This window comes from Callorhinus ursinus, unplaced genomic scaffold (genome assembly GCF_003265705.2).
Source record: "Callorhinus ursinus isolate GAN/ISIS: 27379988/994484 unplaced genomic scaffold, GSC_fseal_2.0 scaffold6, whole genome shotgun sequence".
Classification (NCBI taxonomy): domain Eukaryota; kingdom Metazoa; phylum Chordata; class Mammalia; order Carnivora; family Otariidae; genus Callorhinus; species Callorhinus ursinus.
The window spans coordinates 74,309,551-74,327,025 of NW_027397068.1; the positions used below are offsets into that span (position 1 = coordinate 74,309,551).

The 17,475-nt window shown below is 39.7% G+C and overlaps 1 protein-coding gene and 1 pseudogene across 3 annotated transcripts in view; both read right to left on the reverse strand.

The window, feature by feature from the left end:
- The window catches only part of PRKN (parkin RBR E3 ubiquitin protein ligase), a 1,304,062-nt gene that overhangs the window by 768,090 nt on the left and 518,497 nt on the right, over positions 1 to 17,475 (reverse strand). The window lies entirely within an intron of this gene.
- LOC112819399 (large ribosomal subunit protein uL4 pseudogene) lies at positions 605 to 1,985 on the reverse strand (annotated as a pseudogene).

Genomic DNA, 17,475 nt, shown 5'->3' on the forward strand with positions numbered 1-17,475 from the left:
TTTAAAATAATAAATTCAGTTTTCTGTCTCAATGGTTGGTTTCTTCAGTCTCCTCAGGAAATATTACATGCTGAGCATCTATCTCCCATCACAGTGGTTCTGCATATTGAAAACATGCTGCTCATACCTGCCTCGCCTCATTGAGATACAATACTCATCTTGTACAGTGTACAAGGTCAGAGTTTTAAGACAGCAAAGTCATTATGATTGTACAAAAACAGAGAAGAACACACAAAAAAAATACCTGGTCTATTTATCACAATTATTTTACTATAAATGAATCATTAAGCATTTGGTGCTTGGTCACCTTCAGCACTGTTGTAGGTGTTCAATGAAGAAAAGAACAGCTGCATTTCAGAAGCTTATACCCTACTTGTGCAAGAGGCGTCCTACTGAAAACAATGTACAAAACTACTTAAAACTATATGAGATGACATGTCTGGATAAAATTTGAAATTGCTTGAGTCAGCCTCCCTCATGTATATTGGTTAGTTGTGGATATTAAATACAACCAAAAGTTATGGCTAACGTATATTATTCGAGTGGAGAAGGCACTAAAATATTCTACATCTATTTTACAAATGGTAACATTTTTTTTTCTCACTGGCTTTGATCAGGTCTTTATTCAAAATTAGCTGTCCAAAACGATTTGACTTTTATAGAATTAACCTACGTTTTTAGGCAGTAGGCTTCTCTGCAGTGGGTTTCTTTTCTGCAGGCTTCTTGTCAGCTGCTGGTTTCTTGGTAGCTGCAGCCTTTTTCCCCACCACAGGTTTCTTCTGCTTCTTCACACCAACAGCCTTCTTTCCTTTCTTCCCAACCACAGGCTTCTTGCCTGGAACCCCCTTCTCATCTGATTTGGCTTCTAAGGCTGCCGCTGTCTTATCCATTCGGAGTTTGTGATTTTTGGCCTGGCGAAGAATGGTATTCCGGCGCATGGTCTTTGCATATGGGTTGAGCTTCAACATGATTCTCAGGTTCTTCAGTGGATTCTTCTGCAGAACTCTGCGATGAATCTTCTTGCGTGGTGCTCGGAGGGCTCTTTGGATCTCTGGACTTTTCAAGATTCTGCTAAGGTCTGTATTAAGCATCTTATGCATGGGAAGATTGTAGTTACTCTTGAGGGAGGCAGCCTTATGCCAAGTGCCATACAGATCATCTAACTTGTGGAAAGCACTTTCAGTCCAAATGCAGAAACATCCCACATGCCCACCAGGAGCAAGTTTCAAAATGTCCAGTTTGCTTACATTAAGTAAAGTAATTCCAGGGATGTTTCTGAAGGCCTTGATGATACCGTTGTCTTCACTGTAGATGATGCAGGGTCCCCTGCGCTGGATATGATGACAGTTTCTCATTCTGCCCTTGCCAGCTCTCATTCCCTGAGAGGCATAGACCTTTTTGATATCATTCCAGGCTTTAAGTTTCTTAAGAAGCAAAACAGCCTCCTTGGTCTTCTTGTAGCCTTCAACTTTATCTTCAACCACCAAAGGAAGTTCAGGAACTTCCTCAATATGCACCATGACCTTTAGACATGACCAGTGCTGGTAAGGCTGAGGCAGCCAGGGCAGAGCAGATGGCATATCGCTTCTGTGTTGTGTTCACTCTGCGATGCCAATGGTGCCAGGTTTTGGTTGGTGCAAACATGCGGCCCCCACGACACATATTTCCAAAAGCACCCTGGCCAGAATGGTGAGTCCCTCCGCCTCGAACTCTGGGAATTCGAGTCACAGCTCTGCCAGTACCCCAAGACTCAGCACTGGTTTGATGACCTGCCAATTCACTGACAGCATATGGCTGTCTGTTGTTTTTGCGCAGGTTGGTGTGAACAAAGTTCATGATATCAGGTCAAATGGGAACCTTGAACACAGCAGGCAAAGTAACATTTTTGCCAGATGATTCCCCCTTTTCAGAGTACACAGGTATCAATGGACGAGCACACGCCATCGCGGGGAGAGGAGAGGGCCACGCTCCTCTCAACTCAGCGGCTCCTATAGGAAAAGCTACAAATGGTAACATTTTTAATCTGATGAACAAAGTAGGAGAATTTTTAAAAATGTCTTTCTCAGGCACCTCTTCTTCCAGATATTCTTCACAGAATCTGGCATTGTTGCCCACCCTCCTCTTCTCTGACTTGGCTTCACTGGCTTCCTGATGACCATCTCTCATGGGCCCTCTTCTTATACCCTTTTTTTCCACTCAGCTCCTAAAAACACAATTTCTAGTCCCAGTTACTTGTCACCAGGACTGCTATAGTCTTCATACTAGTCTCATATTAGCAGTCCATTCTAACTCCTTCCATCTCCAGGCCATAATACACCTTATAGTGTGTTCATGCTAAAGCACAATGGCACTCACACCATTCTCCTGTTCGTCAATAGTCATTAGCTTTCCTCTAGTTACCAACTTAAGGCCAACCTCCATGTTGGCATTCAAGATCATCCACAGTCTACAGCCATACCATCCTGAATGCACCCAATCTCATCAAGATCATCCACAGTACCCCTTAACCCTAACCCTAACCCCAACCCCAACCTACCTTTCTGCATGCCTGTGCATTTGTACCTACTGCTCTCCCACACTTACCCTTAGAGCCCATTGGGACCAGGCTGAATGTATAAAAACACCAGATGATTTGCAACCTCTCTGCGTTTGCCCTATACTTCTCTATCCAGAAAGTTCTACCTACCTTCTCAAAGTCTATCTTAAATATTCCTTTCTGTTTCCTAATAATCTATGCATATCACATACATATTAGTGTGTGAGCACTCCTGTTTTTTAAAGGCGATAGCAGTTAACATTTATCTCATGGAGCTGGCCATATTTTTTTTTATATTATCCTTGTTTCTGCATTTTTCCCAGTCAATAGGTATTAATTTCTTGAAGACAGGTGTTTGGTCCTATAGCATCCTTATTCTCTAGATCACTCCGCACAGTACTTTGCACATAGTATTAACAAAATTCATGTTTATTGAATTGACATTTTAGTCAAGTTCATGTGTTCTCTCTAGGAATATGATATTCTAAATTAGGAAACTAATAATAACCATTAATGACAAAATAAAATCTAAGGATGGCTCAGTGGCAACATAAATAGTCCTCTTAGAGAATAAATGGATGTCATAGGGGTAGGGAAGGTTCTAGACTCGGTGTCCAGGTTCCAGTGAGAGAGATGAATGATTTCCTAAGATCCATGAATATTTGCATTTCTTCTTTTCCACATGGCAGTTGAAAATATCAATATGAGATCATATGTTCCACAAAGTGTAGGGAAGATATCCTCAGGACTTTTAGAAGGAATCACATTGTACCCTATATATCATCATCTGTGGCAGTGGCTGGAATTCCTGTTGTCTGCTGTTCTGCCATTATTACTTCTACTTTTATGGGCTTACTAACAAGAACCACAGGCATAATGATATGGTAAATTAGATTTTCCCAAAGCCACTTATCATTATGGGAAAAACATCTCCAGGAAAGTATCCTTAATTTTCCCAAAACAATCCACTATAAGAGATACCCCTGATGCCCTTAAAAGTTCCCAGATCAGAACATTTTTTTTTTATTTGTTCATCCATTTTATTAAGAACTGTTTAAAACATCTGATGTCCTGGCACTTAAGGAACTATCCTTTAAGATGGTACTTTCTATCCAGCAGAGGTAACAAAAGGACAGAGCAAAGGAAGAAGCCTCCCTAGAAAGAAGTCCGTGTTAGGATCCCTCCAGTTTATAGGTCCAGGATGGCTCCAGACCCACCCAATTCACCTTTGGGAAAGGATGCATTACTCCAACACTCTTGGGGTCTAAGGAGAAGATGATATGAGAGAAGTCTGGCTAAAATCAAGTACTGCTAAGCCCAAGCCCATAGGTTTATCCATGAAGGCCAGACGTGGCCTGGTCATACGAGCACACCCAGGGCTCCCTGGAGAACTGGGTTATAGCATAATCCTTTGGAAGGTGTAACAAGGACATTGAACCAGGAGGCTTGGAGTCCAATAGCAATACATGCCCTGGGAAGGCAGTGTGTGACCCCTAGTGTGGGCAGAGCCTCATCCTTTTCAAAGGTAATCGAGATTTGATTAAGTAGAAACAAAATTATATTTACAGGTTCACTAACTCAGCAAGTATGACCGAAACATAATTTGGAACATGTTATCTCCATTAGACATTTCTCCCTCCGATGCAAACAGAAAAGTTGTAAACACACACACACACACACACACACACACACACACACACACACAAATAAACAATTCTCCCTAAATCTTAGCGACTTGGATGAAAGCAACATTCCTCATAAGACTTCAGTTCCTCTGAGATATTATTATTTGTTTGTAATGTATCATTTCATAGAATGAACACTACTTAAAATTTCTCAAAGTGCCATGAGTGTCTGGGCTTTGAAGACAATTATGCCAATGTTTCTCACTTCCTGTGTATGTCATACTCGTTTCCATAGAGAAGAGGCAATGAAGCTTATGTCTGCGCTAAGGAGAGGAATCATAGGACGTTTCACCTATAAATCACGTCTATTTTAAGGAAAGGAATATGGTAAAAACATTTCCTCTATAAAGAATGTTGTTTGTCATTATTTCTCATTAATCAGATGCGATGTGTTAACTGCCAAAAAGCCCTCTAGCATTTTCCTAACAATTATAGCTTCTAATCTGTATAACATGCTATGCCATTTTAGCCAAATAACATTCTTAAAATCCATAACTACTATGAGGTATGAAGAGAGAGAAAAAATTATAACATGTATGATGTCTTCCAGCCAGAGAAGAACAACAACAACAACAAAAAAAAATAGAGAAAAGAGAAAAATTGGTAATGCTTTCCACAGATGAGCAATGAATAGCATGCGCAAAAACCCAACTGACTATGTGGGAACAGCCAAGAAATCATTCTTTTGAAAAACAGTTTTAAACAGAACAATTATCTAGAAAAGAATCGCAACATACTGCCCAGCCCTGAGCAGCCCCAGAAAGCAGTAGGGTGCCTCTGGGGAGCAGAGTTCAGCGCGATAGTGCTGGAGGGCGTGGAGGGCGAGGTGGGCGGCACACAAGTTCAAGAGGGGAACACCCGTGCACACACTCCCAGCCACTCTGCAACAATCCACTGTCACTCAGGGCGCTCAGTGTGTCTCCTTGCCTGCACCCACAAAGGTGGAATTCGGCTCTGTGTGCACGCCCCCTGCAGCCACAGGCCTTACATTCCAATTAAACCAACCCCACTGCCTTGGACAAACAGCTCCGCTCAGTGACTGACTAATTTTTAGGAATGCACACAAGTGAACCTCAGATGAAAATGAGGGCAGAGATGATTTATGCGAAAGGGCATTTGGAGATGAATAAGCTGGGTGAGGTTGAGGAAGTCTCCCTGTGCAGAAGTGGCTGAGGCATTTGCTGTAATAGGGAATACTAGCTGGTGCAACGCTAGGTCAAATCAAGCAGAAATGTGATAGTTGTTATTTTACAATGGCCAAATGGAACTTCGTAATTAGTATTAATCAAAGAAAGATTCTGAGTGGCCAATCTTTGTGCTTCTTATATGGAGAGTGAGAGTGTTATGAGTGGGGATGCCCTAAACTATGTGTTACTCTGGAACTGGGTTATACAAAAGAAATCTTAAAAAATGTCACCATTCGGAATTTAGAAATTGTATTTCTATTGAAATGTTTATTGCAATGAAGTATAGCAGAAAGGCCTGTGAGTTACAGAAGGGTGTGAGGCCTATGTGACTGCTGGTTTTCTACCAAGTTTACTAAGACATTGGAGGGATAGTTCTACTAAGAAATAGTAACATTAATTTTCACACATTATATTAGAAACTAAGTATTTTCTATGCAATATACAAGTACTCTGGCAATTGCAGATCTTAAGTCAAAGATTCTGGAAAATCTACTGAAGGTACCATGTGAAAAACAAAGTGGTCAAGTATTACTAATGATATCTCTACTGTGTTTCTCTATAAAAACACAGGTATTGTGATCTGGAGTCCAGAAATACACCTATGAATACATGGGCATTTGATTTTTCGATGAAGCTACCAAATTCATCCAAAGGGGAAATGAACAACTGCATATCTGTATAGATATCCATACCTATCACCCTGACAAAATTAATATGAGTTGGATCTTAAATCTAAATGTAAAGGCCAAATTTATAAAGCTTCTAGAAGAAAACATAGAATACTTCCTGACTTGAGATTATGCAAAGGTTTCTTTGACAGTCCCTAGCAATAACCATAAAAGTGTAATAAATTTAAAATTTAAAACATCTGATGATCAAAAGATGGTATTAAGGAAATGATTAACAACCTACAGACTGTCAGAAAATAGACACAAAACATGGATCTGACAAAGTACTGGCATCTAATATATATACTAAAGATTCTGGAAAGATATATATGCTTTCCTAATGAATCTAATTTAAAAGTGAGCAACATGTAAGAACAGAGGCATCACAAAAGAAAAAAAAATATGAATCACCAATAAATATGTGAAAAAGGGCAAGGGATTGTCAGTCACTGGGTAAATCCAAATGAGCTACCACTGCAAGCCACCAGAATTAAAGAATGTCAAGACTAGAGACTATAGAGCAACTGGAACTCCCATATTGTATTTGATGGGAGTATCCATAGGCACAGCCTCTCTGGGAAAACATCTGGCTTTTGTAATAAAACTGAAACACAACTACCCTTTGGACTAGCAATTCCACTGCTAAGAATTTAATCAAGAGAAATAACATCTGTCCAAAAATGACTGTTATAAAAAATGTTTAAAGCAGCTTTATTCATGATGGTCAAACACTGGTGACAGCCCATGTGTCCATCTTTAAGAGAATGGAATTCTACCAAGCAACAAAAAGGAATAAACTACTGAGACCCAACAGAAAAGATAAACCTAAAACACAATTCTGAGTGAATGAAGCCTTATGCTAAAGAGAACAGAGTACATGACTCTATATCAAGTTCTAAAACAGGAAAAACGAACTATGGTTGAATACAAAATCACAAGAGTTGTCACCCGTGGGTGGGGGTCGGGGATTACCCGTGAAGGGGCGTGGCGGCCCCCTGGGACGGTGGCTAACATTCCATAGCTTGATCTGGGTGGGGGCTGTCTAGGTGTGTGCCTCTGCCAAGACTCAGAGCATTTCACTGTATATGAAATATACCTTAAAAAGCTTACTATAGGCCATTATTAAACTCTACATGATGGTGTCTGTGATGAAGTATTCAGAGATGAAGTGTACCCATGTCTCTAACTCATGTTAAAAATGCATCAAAAATAAGATGGGTTCTTAGAGTGGATAGAGGTGGATACGTGGATATTGAGGTAACAACACAGACACAGTAAAATGTTTATTGCAGAATCCAGTTGGAGTGTATATGGATGTTCACTGTCCAAGTCTTTTGACTTTTCTGTATGTTTGAAGATCTTCAAAATGTAACTTAAAACACCACCACCACCACCAAGCCCAGGGACCATTGATCTACGGTACCAATGCTTGAGTTTCATTCTGTGGTAAAACCAAAGAAAAACCTCCTTGCTCTCCCCCGTCCTCTCCTCTCCACAGCACAGCGTCCCATACTGTCATCTGTTTCATATCCAGTCCCCCCTCCTTTTCTTTTTCAAAGGGAAAAGGAACATCCTTATTTTCCTGAACGCATATTGAGGGCACAGTACACTTGACACCAGCTATGTCAACACTTTTCACTTCAGAGTTCTGATACTTGGATCCTGTTTGTTCACTCTCCTATCGACTTCCTAACCTTCTCTTTCTCTTCAATTTGACTGCAATTAATATTGTTTTAGTTGGTCTACCTTCACCATACCAGAGAAAGACAGAATGTAACTAACAGTAGGAATTTCTATCCTGAACCAAGGTATCTGGTCACTTTAGCTGTGTTATCAGTCACCCCTGCCCTGTAACAACAAGTATCAGGTTTGGATTTGCATATTTGAGTCTTGAAAGTTCGCAAACAGACCTCATACTGGGCATGTAGAGATTGGTCACTATTTCCACTCCCCTTGGAGTACTTTAATATATATAGTTTCTTAAGTAAAGGAAAATGATGTACATCATTACCATTGCATCACTGAATATCTACAGCTGTTTATTTTCTTAGAAATCCACTAAAATGGGGCTTTCCTGATGTCTACTTTGCCCTTTGCAATGCACTCCTCCTGGAACAAGAACAGCATCAACATTAACAACATAAGCTGTTTCTATGTCAAACAAGTAGTCTAGACTTCATAGGGAATAGTCATCTTTTGCTGGAACCATACCCAGAACAAATTTGTGTGGGAAGGTAGGTGTTAACGTTCCCTCTCTCTTCAAAAGATTGGTTTTGTTTTGTATGATGATACCTAGTAAAACTGTATGCTACTTTCTGGAGCTGCATACATTTATAAACGAGGTAGTTCATTTCATTTGATAGCCACCTCACCATAGATTACCAAGTAAATGAGGTCTTGAGACTTAGAGGAGGCAAAAGGACTCGAACCCTGGCATATATGCAGAAGAAGACCAGACGCTGATGAACATGGCAAGGACTGGCTTGTAACTGCGTTGACAGCAAGTGAAATCTAGATCTTCAGAGAGCAAACGTCTATGTCTCAACAACTTCAATAATTTCAGTTAAAAAGAAAGCACATTTTAAAGCTGACACTGATGACAAGTCCAGCAAAGAAAGAGAAGAGGCTTACTTATAAGTCAAACCTTTAAAATAGAAATATAGACACCCAGTAAATCTCTTACAGAATTATTCATATTTTTAAAAGCGATTATGACAACATGCGGACATGGATTAAGAAAAATAAACTGAAGGAAAAAAACGATGCAATGACCATAAAGAAACCTACATATATTTCATGGAAAAGAGTAGAAAATCCTGTGACTAAGGATGAACAAGAGAAGCAATCTGCTTGTCTAACTGGCAGAAGCAAAAAGGTTACTGCAGCTTTCTAAGCATGGAAAACTAGACCAAGTGTAAAGGGGGATGCTCACAGTGTGAACTGCTAAATATAACCTAGAAACCCCAGCTCCTTACGCACTGCAGAGTTCCTTAAAGGAGGCTTCAGGATTTAAAGGGGAAAAAATGGTTTAAAGATAATAAAGTGGAAGAAGAGTGTGAAAGAGAACCATGATGACTCCAGGGTAATGATTCTCTCCGGAATAAGGGAGCATGTCTGAGAACCTATTCAATTCCTCCTCAGTGTTTACAGAAGAGGATTAATCATTCCCTACCCTGAACTCTACAATGGGCAACCTGGAAATGCTTCTTCACAAGTAGTCAATACCAAGGTCTTCCTAACTAGACCGGCAACTATATTGAATGTCCATCTATCATTTAGGGCAGAAAGGCAATCGTCCAAGAGAGTTGAAAAGACAGAGGGAAAAATTGGTCAATTGTTATTGACCAAAATGCACAACGCTTTCAATACATTAGCCACCATGTGAAAGAATGGCTTGGTGTTCATATTATTCTTATTTATTCAAAGGTTCTATAGAAAGACCTGGCTATTATAGTGCAGTGCATTATTTTTCAAGGGGATGGCCAAATATCTGGTAAATAATAACCAGCTGGGACAAAAGCAGCATGGCCGCTCAAAGAAAGGCTAAATCCTCTGACAAGAAGTATCATTCTTCATGAGTTAATAGGGCTCTTCAACCTCTCAATAATATCTGTTGAGTACCTTGTATTGTTGGCAGTGTCAAGGTGGAAAGGATACGGCTGTAAAAGGAGACAAACTCTACCATCATGGACTTTATGTTCTAGTAGGAGGAAACAGGTAATCTCAGTAATTTAACAAGGTAATTATGCCTACTGATAAATGATACCCAAGTATAAAGTATAAAAATATGTTAGGAAGTCACCGAAGGAGATGATTTAAAATAGGTAACAAAGAAAACCTCTCTGAGTGAATGACACTGAAGTTGCTAACAGATTGGTGAGCAGTGCCCTCTGCTCAGTGGTCTGAGGGAGAGCGTATCAGGCAGAAGTTGCTCATGCATAGGCCCCAGAGGAGGAAATGAGATACTAAGTTGAAGGAAGGAATACTTGGTGTAAGACTTATTTATTCACATATATTTCCAGCACCTACTACGTGTCCTACAGTGTTTTAGATACACTGAGGATAGAGAGGCAAGCAACACTGACCAAATCCTTGCACACATGAAACTTAGCTTCCAGTGGAATCTCTGGTGGGACCAGAGAAGAAGACAAGGTAGATCGTGTAGGTTGGGATGTTTTAGCCACAATAAGAGTTTGGATTTTTTGCTAAGTGACTGTGTCAAATACATTTTCTGCCCCACACCACATCCCCTTAGCACACCTGCTTCTACCACCTCTCATGGACAAATGAAGGTGTGCTGTGAAAGTGGAAAGGTCTACGTGACAACACTGAAAAAAATCTCATATCCAGAGCCAAAAGAGATGCTTTGCTGAGATCCAGGCGCCAGGCTTCACTACACAGGTTGCAGATTACATACCAACCTCTACTCAGGAGGAGTAAGTGATCTGTCCTTACCAGAATTGCTCACACTTCAGATATGGACTTGCTTCCCTTGCCAAAATGCTTCCGCTAGCACCACTACTTGAGAGCATATGGGAAGCCTGATTTACCAAAATGGGATCACACATGCCATTGCATGGAATCAAAGAACTTTCTTCACAGTGAAGGAAGTAACACATGGGGAATAGGATCAAAGATCCCACTGATTCAGTTCTATGCTACATCATGTGGAAACAGCCGACCTAACAGGATGTTGGAAGGGTCTGTTTAAATGCTTAGTTAAGGAACAGGATCTCAAATATTCAGTGATCCAATGACTGACATATGATGGTTGTGTCTCCAACAACTAGAATAAAAAGGTCTGAGAAATGAGGTCTTACCATCACTGACTGACTTGCAGAATTTGTGCTTTCTACCCACCCAACTCTTGGCACTGATGACAAAAGTCCTGGTTCCTGAGCTGAGGCCCCAGAAATGAGGGGATAGAGGAAGGGCTCAACTGAACCTGAAGCTATTGACTACTTCTGAGTCCCTTAGAGCCCCTGCTTGTAGTTAAATGAGCAGGAAAAGAAACAGGTCACTAAATTGGGGGAAAAAAAAAAAAAGATCAGCCCTGATTATCTTGAGAAGCAGGGTTGCTCCTACATAATGCTGTCAAGATAGAGTATATCTTAAACACAGGAATTCACTGGGGAATTTTTTTATGATTATGCATGGTGGTAACAGTGAATAAGCAACTGAAGGTACCACAGCCTGGCAAGGGCTTAGACACCCAGGGGTGGAGATCTAGGCCATGAACTAAATAAGAAACCTATCAGCTGAAGTGTTGTCTGAGGGTAAGGGAAACCTAGAAAGGGGATGGTGAAGATGGGAGTTGAGAAACATTAATTATGGCCTCAGGACCAAGTACTGAAGCTGGTCCTACCACTTCTACTATCTTAATTTTTTTTTTAATTGCAATAGGCCACATCCTCGAAAATAATTTGTGACAAAATAAACACTGTAGGGCCCAGAAGGAGCTGAGCAACCTAAGGGGTGGAGTGTAGCAGATGCCATTTGTGCCCCAGGCCATATCCCTATAGCACAATTTATCTTGGCTTAGCTGTGGTAGATAGATCTTTGCACATTCCCAGCATCCTGTCTCAAAGGAGTTTCAGGGCTTCCTCTGAAACCACAGCCTGGACGGAAGCATAGCTCTAAGGTGCCAAAAAGCAATCCTTAACCAATAGGGCATGGAGATTGGTAGATAAATGCTCCAGCTTCTTATTCTTGGGAGGGACAATTCTACGAGGCATTCTCCATGGTTCCTCAAATGCCCAATAAGACTGTGCCCCAACTGTCTGCTGCACTAAGAGGTCAGTGACCCACTCTGTATCAGCTTTCCTTACTTCCCTGTCTTACTCTCCCCGCTCCTCACTGTGCTTCCCAGGATCACCTCGCAAATGAACCATTTGAAGACTATATCTCAGGCTCCGCTTTTCGAGAAACCCAATGAAGACAGTCTGTAGGAAATAGCATGTATACATTGAACTGTATCAGGATTGAGGAGCCTAATTAATGAGGTGTCAACAGTCACATGTTAGGGAATTAAAGAAAATGTATATCTAAGATTTAGCATTGTCAAATGCAAGGTGCAGGATTTTGAGAATTTTTAAAAATTGCATATATAAAATTAAGGCTCTAGAATATCAGTTGTAATGGAGGTAAGAGATCTGAAAGTGCTCAGAATTCTCCCAAAGGAAAGAGTCCCCCCATGAACTGCTTCAAAGCAGCCAACGAAACACAAGAAACAATCAGACGTGTTTTGGATATACAATTTAAAAAAAATTAACCCACTCTTACATGATACCTTGGAGCATCGCATTCTGTAAAACTACAGTCCGTTCTGATGGGAATGACCACTCTTAAGCAAACGGATCTAGACCTAGAGCCTGGGTTTGAACCTTGGCTCTGACACATGTTTCTGTGTGACCCTGGGTAATCACTCTGTGCCTGGGTTTCCTTTATCTGCAAATGGAGAATATTACAAGAGATCTTTCATTGTAGTAAATGCTATTTGTTTGCTATTGTTTTTATTATTGCTTGGCAAACGCCCAGGAATCACTAATGGAATTAGTGAGTGATTAGAACTGAAGAAAAACTAGATCTGCCAAGTTGACATATAAGGACGGTATGGATAGAGGGAAGAAATTAACTTCTACAAAATAATCAGCACTCTGGATAAAGTGAGTCTTGGCTTATTTCCCAAATCTTAAATACAAAGCTAAGAAGGCAGGTTGTTGTTGTTGTTGTTTTCCATAGCAACTAAAATGAGGACAGATAAGATAAAGTACTTCACATAGTGGTAAGAAATATATGGAATCCATTATTCCTAAGAGGTGACAGGGATTTAATCAGTGTTTGTGCAAATTTGGGGAAAGGAAGTCATGGAATACTGCCAAAGGAATAAGATCTTCCAAGACTTGAGATTGGCAAGGGTCTTAATGAGGCGATCATCAGTAAGGTTCCTTGTTGGTTCTCCTCGTTACCTTATTTAATTTTCATGATCTTGCTATGAATACTTGCATGAAGTACAGAATGTATTTAAAGCAAGAACATTAATAATAGTTTTTCATTTCAAATAGAAGAATCATTAAATAAAAAATTCATTCTTTCGACATTTATTGAGATATGCCCAAAAATGAAAGGATGCCTTTGAAGACAAAATTGCTTGAAAGTTGGGGCAATCTGCTTTTGCTATTAGTGAAATTCAAGGGCCATTATAGAGAGTAGAAGTAAAATTATAATATCAATCAGAGAATAAAATATTTCAATAGGACTAACAGAATAAAGCTGCATATCCTTATAAGACAAATTTCTCTTCCTATTTCTGCGAAACCATGTATTCTTACTTGAAAAATGGCTATATAAAATATTATTATGTCTGCCTAGCAGCAAATAATAATGCTTTATCGTAGGTACAGGCTCACACAATTAGACTAGATACACTTAAAGTGGGGGATTCCTACGATATCTAAGAGCGTGTACTGTTTTTCAATTTTTTTCTCCCGCCTGCTGCCCTAGCTAGAGGTAGACTAGAAGGACTAAATTTGGAGTTCACGTTGGTTATCTAAAATTTACTTGTAATTTTCATTGCATTATGTATAGAATTCATCCATGATTTAAAATTCAAAAGGGAATTATGACATTTGCACTTCATTCATTTAATCTGTTTTATAAAAAAGATCAAAGCAGCATTTAGGGAACAAAATGAGTGACAGAAAAATAGCAGAAGTATGTCAATAGAAGTGATATTTCAAAGATCCAAGAGACTAGCAACTAATATGAACATTATCGCTTCATCTCTCTAGGTATTACATTATTGCTGTTCCTATTATTATAGATGATATGAATCTTTGTACACTCATTGTACACTAAGAAGTAGCAGAAGGAACTGATGTTTGTGGTCAGAATCCACAATGCAGTGAAAACTAGAAGTCCATGTACCAGCTCGTATAAGAAAGAACTGGAAACCACCAGCAAAAGTATATGTGTACCTGGGAATATGCTATATAAAATAGAATGCAAACGAAGCCAAATTAAAAAGATGATTTGCATCCACTATTCAGATATGTATTTCTGTTTTCTTGGAAGATTCTTTTCTTGCCATCCAGAGCCCTTGATTCCATATCTCTTTGTGTGAGCAAGGAGCATGAGGGTACAGAACACCCAAGTATTAGGAAGATGGGGTTCCTTCGTAACAGGATTAAAGCAGAAAAACGGCCATATTTCCTTATTTTGGTTTTGTTTTTTATTTGGTTGGATTTTTAGTGGACTTTTCTTGTTGCTGTTATTCTTGTTTATTTCTCTTTGTTGTTTTTGACTTGTTCCCTGAGCAGTTTGGGATTCTCTCATAACCCTGCACAAAGATAAGCATTCTTCCAACAGAGTGTCTTCCCTTTATTTTTAACTTTTTTTTTACCTTTTAAAGGATTTATATATTTATTTGAGAGAGAGAGAGAGAGAGAGAGCACAGTGGGGAGGGGCAGAGGAAGAGGAAGAGAGAGAATCTCAGGCAGACTCCCTGCTGAGTGAGGAGCCCAATGTGGGGCTCAGTCTCACAACCCTGGGATCACGACCTGAGCTGAAACCAGAAGTCAGACGCTTAACTGACTGAGGCCCCAGGTGCTCCCACAGTGTCTTCCTTTTAATGGTCTTGCTTTTGAGACTGAAAGCGAGACCTCCCAGGAAAGTGACTGACTTGGACAATGAGGAAGAGGCTACTGGAGCAGGATGGCTTATTTATCTCTTCATGACTCTCAGAATATCCGAAATACTATATTGTTCATAATTTGTTTCTCTGATGAGTTCATGAAACTACTTTAGCTGGTGGTTTAAGTTTGACAAAAAGATATTTTAGATGGTTAAAAGTAAGATTTTATAAATTTTGGACTTTGGCATTCAAACGTATTCCCTTCCAAAGACTTCCTTATTCTTAAGCTAATAAATATTCCTAACTTCCACCCATAAAATAATAATAAAGAAATGAATGAAGGAATAACTGAATGAATCGAACTTAATTTTTAAAAAATCATCTTTCCATTTTGTTGATCTGATAATTCAGATTTTCGTGAAACCTGATTTTCCCAGATTCCATAGTATGTAAAATTAAATTTACAGATGAGAAAGAACACTGGCTTCACAGTCAGAGAGTTAGGACCAAAGCCCAATTTTGCCTTTTTTTTTTTCCTTTTCATGCCTCAATGTCTTCATCTGCTTAATGAAACAGTTAGACTGATTGATTTCTCAGTTCTCATTTTGTTTTAAGATTCTGTCATTATAAATCATTGGAGAAGTCAATTTAAGTTTCATTTTATCAACAAGCTCAAGTTACTAAGATTTTATAAAGTGATATCAAGAACATTTTGAGTTTTGTTAAAGGCACATATTAATATTTTTAAAAGTTTATCATTTCCTTTTAAAAAGACTCCCACAATACTCAGGCACATACTGTAAATGTACAAACATTCTCCAATTTTCTTCTGTTTCATTACACCATGGGCACAGTATAGCTGATGGGCATGGCCTCTCTGGATTAAAGATACACAGTGATCTTCTGGAGGAGGGGTTGGGTTAATTTTAATTTTAAATCTCCCCTCTAGACTAAAATTGTTCCCCGACATTAGGCCTTCAGACATATACCAAGTTCAGTGGCTCAGTTGTTACATCTGTATTTGCTTCCAAAAATATGGAGGTTCTGTGGAAATTCTACTATTCCTTTTGATCTTCCATTTTACATTACATAAAAGGTTTCAGCAGCTTCACCTTTGCTACAACATCTCCTTGCATCTAGGAGGATATGCCGGTGGGGGGGGAGGGGGGCAGCCATAAAATAGGAGGGGGTGGCATTCTGACGCCAGAGAGCAATTAAACATGATGGGGGAGAAAGCAACAAAGCAACAGAATGTCCTCGAGAAGGAAAATGATTTTATCGCATGACTGCCTACCTCATTACAAAGTGAAATTCCCCACCACATATTTCTGTGTGAGCCTTCATCTTGACTGTACAGGAAAGCAGCTCCCCAGGCTTCCCGCAACCGCAGTTACCATGAATCTATCACACGTTTTGTTTCTGAGCTCACCTCTCGTGCTCACGGTCTCCATGTCCTTCTGAGGCAAATGCAAAAGAGGGATGAAAGATTCTGCTTCCTAACTCTTTCATTAGTTATTCATTTGTAGATGCTATGGGGGAGAAGCCTGTAGGAACTGTGAGAGCGATGTCTGTGAGAGCAATCCACACATCAGTGTTCTAAGATCCTACATCTAAATGGTGCTGCCACCGAAAAGCGTCTTCCCATCGGCACTAATTAAAAAGCAATAAGTGCACTTGAGCAGCGGCTTTCTTCTGTGACTTTTCCTCTGCATCAGACATGCTCCTTTCCACTTGAATGTGAACATTACCACTGTGCAAAACCAAAACCAAAAACAAAACAACAACAACAACAAAAATACAAACAAAACAAAAACACAGTAAAGGCAGGCAGAAAATAATACTAATGCTTCGGAGAGACATTTCTTTTTCATCAATAAAACCTGCTGCATTCTTGGAAAACACTGAAGTAAAGCAGGTTTCACTGCCTTGAAATATTAGATAATAGGTTTTTGTAAGGAAAGACTATCAGAACCTATGACAGATTAGCTTGGCCTCTACCTCCATGGTCATTATGAAGCATTTCTAGATGCTGGTCAAGACTAAAATTGGAAATGATTTTAGTGGCACTACCTCTATGTTTAATCACATGTCTTCAGTTAAGGACCACAGAGAAAGAAAAATAAAAAAGCAAATGGCACCTGGGCTTCAGAGTGGCTTAAAATACAAGAACCTGAATGACTGATACATGTTCAAGGTAGATAAAATTTAGACAAAGTTCACATTCAATACATTTAGTAGGGAAGGTAAAAAAAAAAAAGTTAAAAAAAGTTACACTAAGGAGGTACATAAAAAATAACATTATTCATTCATTTATTCAATTAATACATTACTGAACACCTACTATGAAAGACACTGTACTGGAGACTGGAGGGTTCAAAGACATGCTGAGGATGGCTCCTGCAAGAGTCTACCGTGTCATGACCACACAGCATACAGACGGTAGGTCTGAGGAGATACAACCAGTCCTTGTTGGGAGCCATGCGCATTCCAGCTGGAACACCTCCAAGGAGTAGGTTACGACAACAGTGCGTACCCTGGATGAGGGAGGAAGAGCAAGTGGGGGTGTGAAGAATCTGGGAGGAGGATGGAAGAAACAGGCGGAGATTTATCAACCCTACTCAGTTTTCAGAGGAAAATGCCCTGGGAGACAAAAGTCCACTGTGAAAAATGTCACTGCTAAACCAACCTAGACCAGTGATTCTTGACTAGAGGCTACAATATACTGAAAGATTTAAGAGGGTGAGTGTAGAGGTTTGTGCCTGCCTGA